This window comes from Otolemur garnettii, unplaced genomic scaffold, assembly GCF_000181295.1.
Source record: "Otolemur garnettii isolate 467f Iridium unplaced genomic scaffold, OtoGar3 scaffold00020, whole genome shotgun sequence".
Taxonomy (NCBI): domain Eukaryota; kingdom Metazoa; phylum Chordata; class Mammalia; order Primates; family Galagidae; genus Otolemur; species Otolemur garnettii.
In genome coordinates this window covers 4,174,792-4,182,615 of record NW_003852415.1, presented here as the reverse complement: position 1 = coordinate 4,182,615, position 7,824 = coordinate 4,174,792, and the positions used below count along the sequence as shown (strand labels likewise).

The window sequence follows — 7,824 nt, the reverse complement described above, 5'->3', positions numbered from 1 at the left end:
AAAAAAAAAAAAAAAGAAATACACACTGAGCTGTGCATGGTGGTATACACTTCTAGTCCCAGCTACTTGGGAGGTTGAGGCAGGAGGATTGCCTGAGCCCAGGAGCATGGGCTTTGGTGAGCTATGATTGTGCCACTGCACTCCAGCCTGGTGACAGAGTGAAACTCCATCCTCATCAGTCAATAAATAAATATACACCAAAATATTAAAAAGTAAAGAAAAATTATAACTGACCCACAAATGCTTCAGGAAGAAAATTCATTCTCTTTCTCTATACACACACAAGATTATGTATTAATTTTTTTTTTTTTTTGTGAGACAGAGCCTCAAGCTGTCGCCCTGGGTAGAATGCCATGGCATCACAGCTCACAGCAACCTCCAACTCTTGGGCTCAAGTGAGTCTCCTGCCTCCACCTCCAAGTAGCTGGGACTACAGGTGCCTGACACAACGCCCGGCTATCTATTTTTTTGGTTGCAGCCATCATTGTTGTTTGGCAGGCTCAGGCTGGATTCGAACCTGCCAGCTCAGGTGTATGTGGCTGGCGCCTTAGCCGCTTGAGCCACAGGCACCGAGCCATATTAATTTTTTTTAACCAATTGACAGTATATGTGTTTGGTCTCTTTCCCTGTTGCCTTTAGCACATGTTTTAAGTGTCTGATAGTCTCACAAGACTTGTTATAAAATATACAGCAGTCTCCTGCTCTCTTTTCTTCTTCTTCAAAAGAAACTACTTTCAATTTGAGCAAGTTTTTTTTTTTTTTTAAGACAAGAGTCTACCTGAGTGGAGTACAGTGGCATCGTCATAGCTCGCTGCAACCTCAGTCCTGAGCTCAAGTGATCCTTCTGCTTGAGCCTCCCAAGAGGCTAAGTCTATAGGTACCTGCCATGATGCCCAGCCAATTTTTTCTTTTTTTTTTGAGACAGTCTCACTTGGTCACCTCAGTAGAGTGCCATGGTGTCTTAGGTCATAGCAACCTCAAACTCTTTGGGTTCAAGCAATCCTCTTGCCTGAGCCTCCCAAGCAGCTGGGATTACAGGCGCCCACCCAGCTTTTTTTTTTTTTTTTTTTTTTTGCAGTTTTTGGCCAGGGCCGGGTTTGAACCTACCACCTCCGGTATATGGGGCCAGCGCCCCACTCCTTTGAGCGTCGGGCCCTGCCCCCAGCTATTTTTGGAGATGGGGTCTTGCTCTGGCTTAGTCTGGTCTCAAACCTGTGAACTCAGGCAGTCCACCTGCCTTGGCCTCCCAAATGCTGAGATTACAGGTGTGATCCACTGCCCTTGGCACACCCGGCCAATTTTTCTATATTCAGTAGAGACAGGGTCTTGCTCTTGCTCATACTGGTCTAGAATTCCTAAGCTCAAGGGTTCCTCCTGTGCTAGGATTACAAGCATGAGACACTATGCCCAGGCTACTTCTGTAGTGTTTTTTTTTTTTTAACCATATTATTATTATCTTTTTTAGTTTGAGGTTAATGTGAAGGTATAGACAGCCAGGTTATAAGATTAGAATTTGTTAGGTAGAGTCCTTCTTGTAGTTGTGTCCTGCACCCGGGAGATGTGTCACACACCCCTACATTGTGTCCGTTAAGTGGGAGCACACCAGTTCCCCTACCTCCTCTTTTGTTCCCCCTCCAGCCAACTTGAATTGAATTGCGTTTTTCTCCTATGTCAGCGTGCATGAAATTGTCCGCTGGCTTCGTATTAGTATTGAGTACATTGGATATTTGCTTTTCCATTCTTGTGATACTTTACTAAGAAGAATGTGTTTCAGCTCCATCTAGGATATTACAAAAGATATAAAAATCACCATCTTTTTTATGGCTGAATAGTAAGTATTCCATGGTATACATTTACCACAGTTTATTAATCCATTCCTGAGTTGATGGGCATTTAGATTGTTTCCACATCTTGGGGATTGTAAATTGAGCTGCAGTAAACAATCTAGTGCAAATGTGTTTATGATAAAATGAGTTTTTTTCTTCTGGGTAGATGCCTAGTAGTGGGATTGCAGGTTCAGATACCTCTGTATTTCTAAATAGCAGGCATTTATCACTGGTTGTTGACTTTTCAGTATTGGGCATTATTTTATGGACTTACTACTATTGGGAGATTGTTACTCCTAGGGGAGGATCCTTTTTGGAAAGTATGGTGTAAGAAGTTCAATATGCCTATAACAGGGGGTTCAGGAGGAGAGAAAAAGAGAAGAATGGCAACATGAGGGGCTGAGACTCAGTGTTGTGTTGTGATGCTGTGGACTAAATTTGATACCGTTAAAAAGTTGAGACTTGAGACTTTATCTTTGTGTAACACTGAGTTGGGGAATGGCTTGATGTTAGAAGATTGTTGGAATGTGGGCAGAGCCCTGATGGCAGAGAGACTAAATGGGAAGAAGGATGTAGCAATTTCCACTGAAGGAAAAGGAGTTGAGAATTTAAAAATTGGAGAGTAGTAGATGCTAGTCTTAGGTATACAGTTCCATGATTTTTTTTTAACCTGTATGTATTATGTATCTCATGCCTCTGTCAAGGTGTAGAATTATTTTCAGCCTCCTTAAAATTCCCTTCTGCCCCACAGAAAGATCTTGAACTAAGGCACAGAAATTCATTACAAGTTCTAGGTGGAAGCCTGGAAAGAAGGTGGGGCCGAAGATGACCCCAAACTTGGGAGCCTGGGTAGACTGGGTGGTAATGCTGCTGGCCAAGGTAGGTAACAGAGGTGGAGCCCCGGGTTTTAATTTAGGGAGGGGTTAGGGTGGTGAGATAAGAAGTTCAGCTTTAGGTTTGTTGAGTTTGAAGTGCCCTGAGATGTCTCAAAGGAGCTATACAGGTGGAAATGGAAATATGGACTTCTAGAAAGGAATTTGGGATGGCAGTACAGGTTTGTGCATACCCATCAGCCGTTAGGGTCTCTCTGGGAACTGGTAAGTCCATGAGAATTCACTAGAGAGGTATAGATGGTAAAAGGACTGCAGTTATGATAGGTGTGTGTTACTTTTTTTAAGCTATTTTAATTTTCAAGTAAACATTATTCCAAAAGCTTTATTTTATCCTATAAGAAATATATATCCTATAAGAAATATATCCTATAAGAAATTTCTATCCTATAAGAAATAACATTAGCATTAGAAAAATTAGGAAAAAAGATAAATGGCAGATACTTAAACACACATGAAAAAGGACAATTGTAACAAAAGACTTTATAAATTTATAGATGACATTATAAAGGCTTTATAAATTTAAAGATGACATTATAATTTAAAAACTGTATCTCAAAGCAAACTATTTTTAACAGTGTTTTATGACATCAATACACAGATTTTTCAAGGAAACACCTTTTTGTTTTTTTTTTTGAGACAGAGTCTCATTTTGTCACCTTCAGTAGAGTGCTGTAGGGTCATATAGTTCACAGCAACTTCAAACTCTTGGGCTCCAGTAATTCTCTTGCCTCTGGCTCCCAAGTAGCTAGGACTACAGGTGCCTGCCACATTGCCCAGCTATTTTTATTTATTTATTTATTTTTTGAGACAGAGCCTCAAGCTGTCCCCCTGGGTAGAGCGCTATGGCATCACAGCTCACAGCAACCTCCAACTCCTGGGCTCAAGTGAGTCTCCTGCCTCCACCTCCCAAGGTTGCAGCCATCATTGTTGTTTGAAGGGCCCAGGCTGGATTCAAACCCACCAGCTCAGGTGTACATGGCTGGCGCCTTAGCCGCTTGAGCCACAGGCGCTGAGCCAGTATTTATTTATTTTTTGAGATAGAGCCTCAAGCTGTCCTCCTGGATAGAGTGCTGTGACATCACAGCTCACAGCAATCTCCCACTCCTGGACTCAAGTGATTCTCCTGTCTCCACTTCCTAAGTAGCTGGGACTATAGGCACCTGCCACAATACCCGGCTATTTTTTGGTTGCAGCTGTCATTGTTGTTTGGCGGGCCTGGGCTGGATTCAAACCCACCAACTCAGGTGTATGTGGCTGTGCCTTAGCCACTTGAGCCACAGGCGCTGAGCCTGCCCAGCTATTTTTATAGATGAGGTCTCATTCTTGCTCAGGCTGGAAATGCAAAATTTTTAAGTTGTGTTTTTTATTATCCCAGTACAGAATTGTAAGCACTATTTTTTTTTTTTTTTTTTTTTGAGACAGAGCCTCAAGCTGTCCCCCTGGGTAGAGTGCTGTGACATCACAGCTCACAGCAACCTCCAACTCCTGGGCTCAAGCGAGTATCCTGCCTCCGCCTCCCAAGTAGCTGGGACCACAGGCGCCCGCCACAACGCCTGTCTATTTTTTTGGTGGCAGCCATCATTGTTGTTTGGCGGGCCTTGGCTGGATTTGAACCCGCCACCTTAGGTGTATGTGGCAGGCGCCTTAGGCACTTGAGCCACAGGTGCCAAGCCTGTAAGCACTATTAATGACAGATAAATTAAGGTCATTAAGTGCACGACACTAATTACTGACCATCTGTTGATATTGCTTCTTCACTAGTTCTCCCAAGGAAAACTTTTAAATTGAATATTAAGCAAAATAATCTCTAAATATACTTTATAAGCATAAGAACTTTTACTTACATAATTTTTTGGATTTTGTTCTTTCTAATTTTATTCTGAAACTGTTTTACCCCAAACTATAATTCCATGTTAGCTTTGTAACGCACAGTTGTGTGCAAGTCAGCAAAGCAGTAGTGTACCATCAGGCTCTATGTACACAGAGCTCAGGAAAAACAGGATTGGTCATACCAATTTAAAAACAAATCCATTGGGGTAGTGCCTGTGGCTCAGAGGAGTGGGGCACTGGCCCCACATGCCGGAGGTGGTGGGTAAAAAAAAAAAATCCATCTCAGACAATTTGCCAATGTGTAGTTTCAGTCTAAATTCTGACAATGATACATATGGATATATAGCTATATATCTCATCTTGATTTTCAAAAGTAGTGAAAGGGAGTTCTTCTCAGCTTAGCTTTGCCTAACTGAAGCTGAAGATTTACAGCTTTATAGCCAGACCCATATTGCCAGTGATTTTCATGCCTTGAAAGTAGGCTGGCTGAGGATTCATTTTACCAGTCATTAAAGCCAGCAAGTTGGAGTAGAATTGTGATGGTGCAGTGAGCCTTCTTATCTGAGTTAGGAAGCTCTGATTCTTTGCCTTTCTTAACATCCACCAGCCAGGTAAGGTTTCCTTTCCCCCAGCGCCATCTTTCACCTTGAAATACTGCGTTTCCCCAAAAATAAGACCTACCCCAAAAACAAGCCCTAGCAGGATTTCTATGCATTTGTTAAATATAAGCCCTACCCCGATAATAAGACCCAGTGATGGGTGTGACTATCTGCATAGCCACGTGGTGCATTTCAGTGCAGAGATTAAGACATCCCCTGAAAATAAGCCCTAGTGTGTCTTCTTGAGAAAAACTAAATATAAGACAGTTGTCTTATTTTCGGGGAAACATAGTACCGCGGGTTTTCTTCAGTTTCCTTAAAGACAAGATTTGCCTTAAATCTATCACGGGGGGGGGGGGGCTGGTTGGAACAGCCTCAATTTGATGAGTTCTAAAATAACTGGCAGCTTTGGGAAGACTCATCCTGTAGAGCAGTGGTTCTCAACCTTCCTAGTGCTGTGGTCCTTTAATACAGTTCCTGTGGGTAGCCACCCACAGGTTGAGAACTGCTGCTGTAGAGTGTCACAGCCACAGCTCTTAGAAGACCTAAATTAATGGGCAGAGCTGCCTTTGCCCAGGAACTGCACGTGTGTTGCTTTCACTAATTCTGATTCGGTCCCAACAATGAATAAAATCAGTGGCAAAGTTTAGTTTAAACATTTAAAGAATAAAATGGTAAATGAAGTTCAATAATGCATACTTATAAAAAGGAAGATTAAACTGGTTTAGAAAATAAGCATGCCTTCTATCCCCATCCTTCCCCCTTCCCCAATTTCTTGAGTCTCTTCCAGACAATTTTAGTGCATATAAAAGCGTATATACGGATTATACTTTCCCATTATTGCTTTGGTTAGGAGTGGCTTTTTAGCCACTTAATAAAAATGGTTGACAGCCCACAGGTATGTGGACAGAATGGCTTGTTTGTTTGTTTTCCACCCCTTGCCCTCCCTGTGTAATGTGTTTTACAATGATGTGCTTATAGTCTTGACTGAAAAATTTTTCCTTCGTCTTTTTGTTTTCTTTTGCATTTTCAGTAAATTGTAAGATACTGTTCAAGCAAATGTTTGTTGGTATTTATTGGAGTTCTTGATTAGTAATGCTAACATAGTGTCACATTCTTATCTGCTTAACGTGAATTACTGGTTATCTTTTTTTTTTAACCTAAAGAGAGTGATATACTAATATTTTTCTTGATTACCTTGTGGACAGTGTAACTCTCAAGTTTGCATGACGGAAAGGACTGTCAAAAGCTTTTCTAGCTGGGCATGGTGGCTCACCCCTGTAATGCCTGCACTCTGGGAGGCTGAGGCGGGCAGATTGCCTGAGCCCAAGGGTTGGAGACCAGCCTGAGCAAGAACAAGACCCCATCTCAAAAAATCAACCAGGCATTGTAGTAGACGCCTGTAGTCCCAGATACTTGGGAGGCTGAAGCAAGAGGGTCACTTGAGCTCCAGAGTTTGAGGTTGCTGTGAGCTATACTGCTACGGCACTCAACCCCAGGGCAGCATTCAACCCCCGTGTGGGTGAGTGAGACTCTGTCTCAAAAAGAAAAAAATAAAACAAACCAAAAAACTCTTCTAGTGAAACGAGAATTTAAAAAGATCTTGTGAGAGTGTATCCTGTGCTTTGTTTAGAGTGAACTTGATTTAATTGACAGTCCGTTTAATTCTAAGAGCCATCAGATTTGGGTTCTAGAAATTTCCAATATTAATTGTGTAATCATTGTAACTTACCCCTTCTTTGCCAGGGTACGTGCTGTTGAAAGAGCAAAGAACATAATACATATGTTCATTCATCCAACAAATATTTATTGATTTGTGCGTACTCATGAGCCTATGAAGTCTATTTGTGAGATGTCACTTTCTGTAATATTAATAGTAACAAAAGGAAATGTTATTGAGCAAGTAAGTGTTAACTATTTGTTAAAACTTTAATAACCTATTGAAACTTAATACTGTCCAAGGTGCCACATGTGCAATAATGAACAAAACAGACCCAGTGCTTTCCTTCATGGAGTATTATAATGCATAAGATGGTAATATTATTATTGATTATTATTCTTTAGAGATAGTCTTGCTCTGTCACCCAAGCTGGAGTGCAGTGGCAGGATCATACCTGATGGCAATCTGTGACTCCTGGGTTTAAGTGATCCTCCCACCTTAGCCTCTTGAGTAACTAGCTAGGACTACAGGTACATGCCACCACACGGGCTAATTATTTTTATTTTTTGTAGAGATATGGTTTGCTTTGTTGCGTAGGCAGGTCTTGAATCCTGGCTACAAGTCATCCTTCAACCTTGGCCTCAAGTGCTAGGATAACAGGTGTGAGCGACTGTGCCTGGCCCAGTATCATTATTATAGTTTTAATCACATGAAAGATTAAATTTAGCATCAGAACTTGAAGCTCAAGTAATTTCATTCTGAGAACTAAGACTTTTCCACTTCTGAGAGATTTGCATACCAATTGGCCCATTCATCTGCCTCTACATGGTCAGAATATCTGTTTTTACTGAAGCCGCATTCAAAAGTCACTTCATATTTGAACCTTCTTTAAGATATAATTAATTTTGAATATGACTTTGATGCAATCATACAGTACTTAATAATGGTTTCTCTTCTCTCTTCCTAGATAGTCTAGCCTACAGTATGAATTTACTGGACCTGCTGTTTTGGGTGTG

The 7,824-nt window shown here is 41.4% G+C and overlaps 1 protein-coding gene and 1 pseudogene across 1 annotated transcript in view; one reads left to right on the top strand and one right to left on the bottom strand.

The window, feature by feature from the left end:
- Positions 1-7,824, top strand: part of SPTLC2 (serine palmitoyltransferase long chain base subunit 2) — a 126,936-nt gene that overhangs the window by 23,386 nt on the left and 95,726 nt on the right. The window lies entirely within an intron of this gene.
- Positions 4,917-5,570, bottom strand: LOC105886701 (annotated as a pseudogene).